The following is a 611-nucleotide window of genomic DNA, read 5'->3' as shown; positions in this document are numbered from 1 at the left end:
CCCAGCAGCGTGCCGCAGCAGCCCTGGGCGGGGGTGGGAGCAGAGGCACGGCTGCCCCTCACCCCCATCATGAGGGGCCGGGGCCATGGGCTGCGGGACAGGGGATGCCACTCTTCCTTTAGCGGTCAGTCGCCCCATCCTGAGCAAGGCACGGTGGGAGATGCGCTGCTCGGGCCAGCGGATGCCGTCAAGCAACACACCCGCCTATGCCATCAGCAAGGTGGACAGAGCTGGCTGAGAGCACAGCCACGCAGAAAGAGGAGTCTCCCAAAACGGGCTCCCCAGGGAAGTTCGGGGGCTGGCTGCCAGCCCTCGGGGATAGGAACCTTGTGGGAGCAGAGCAGCCTGCACTTGCTGCCCTTGGTTTGCTGCCTGCATCTCGTCAGCCCAAGCCACCGGTCTCCAGCCAGGGAAGATCCCCAGACAGCTGGAGTTGCCCAGGGATGGCCAGCTGTGGGCCACATGGCTGAAAGGCCCTGAGGTTCCCCAAAATATGAATTAAATCCACTTCGCTTTAACAGAGCCCTCAGGAAAGGGTGCTGGCTGTGTCCAGCCAAGGGGGGGTCATTCATCACAGCCAACACAAGCCTGGAGGGGTCAGCCCAGGGTGG

The 611-nt window shown here is 63.7% G+C and overlaps 1 protein-coding gene across 1 annotated transcript in view; it reads right to left on the bottom strand.

Annotated features, from left to right (window-relative positions):
- LOC104160287 (paired box protein Pax-5-like) overlaps positions 1–611 on the bottom strand; it is a gene marked incomplete at both ends in the record, with an annotated part of 11070 nt that overhangs the window by 259 nt on the left and 10200 nt on the right. The gene's annotated exons all lie outside the window — the stretch shown is intronic.

The sequence above is a fragment of the Cariama cristata genome, unplaced genomic scaffold (genome assembly GCF_000690535.1).
Source record: "Cariama cristata isolate BGI_N322 unplaced genomic scaffold, ASM69053v1 scaffold26750, whole genome shotgun sequence".
NCBI lineage: Eukaryota > Metazoa > Chordata > Aves > Cariamiformes > Cariamidae > Cariama > Cariama cristata.
This window is presented reverse-complemented; position numbering and strand designations above follow the sequence as displayed.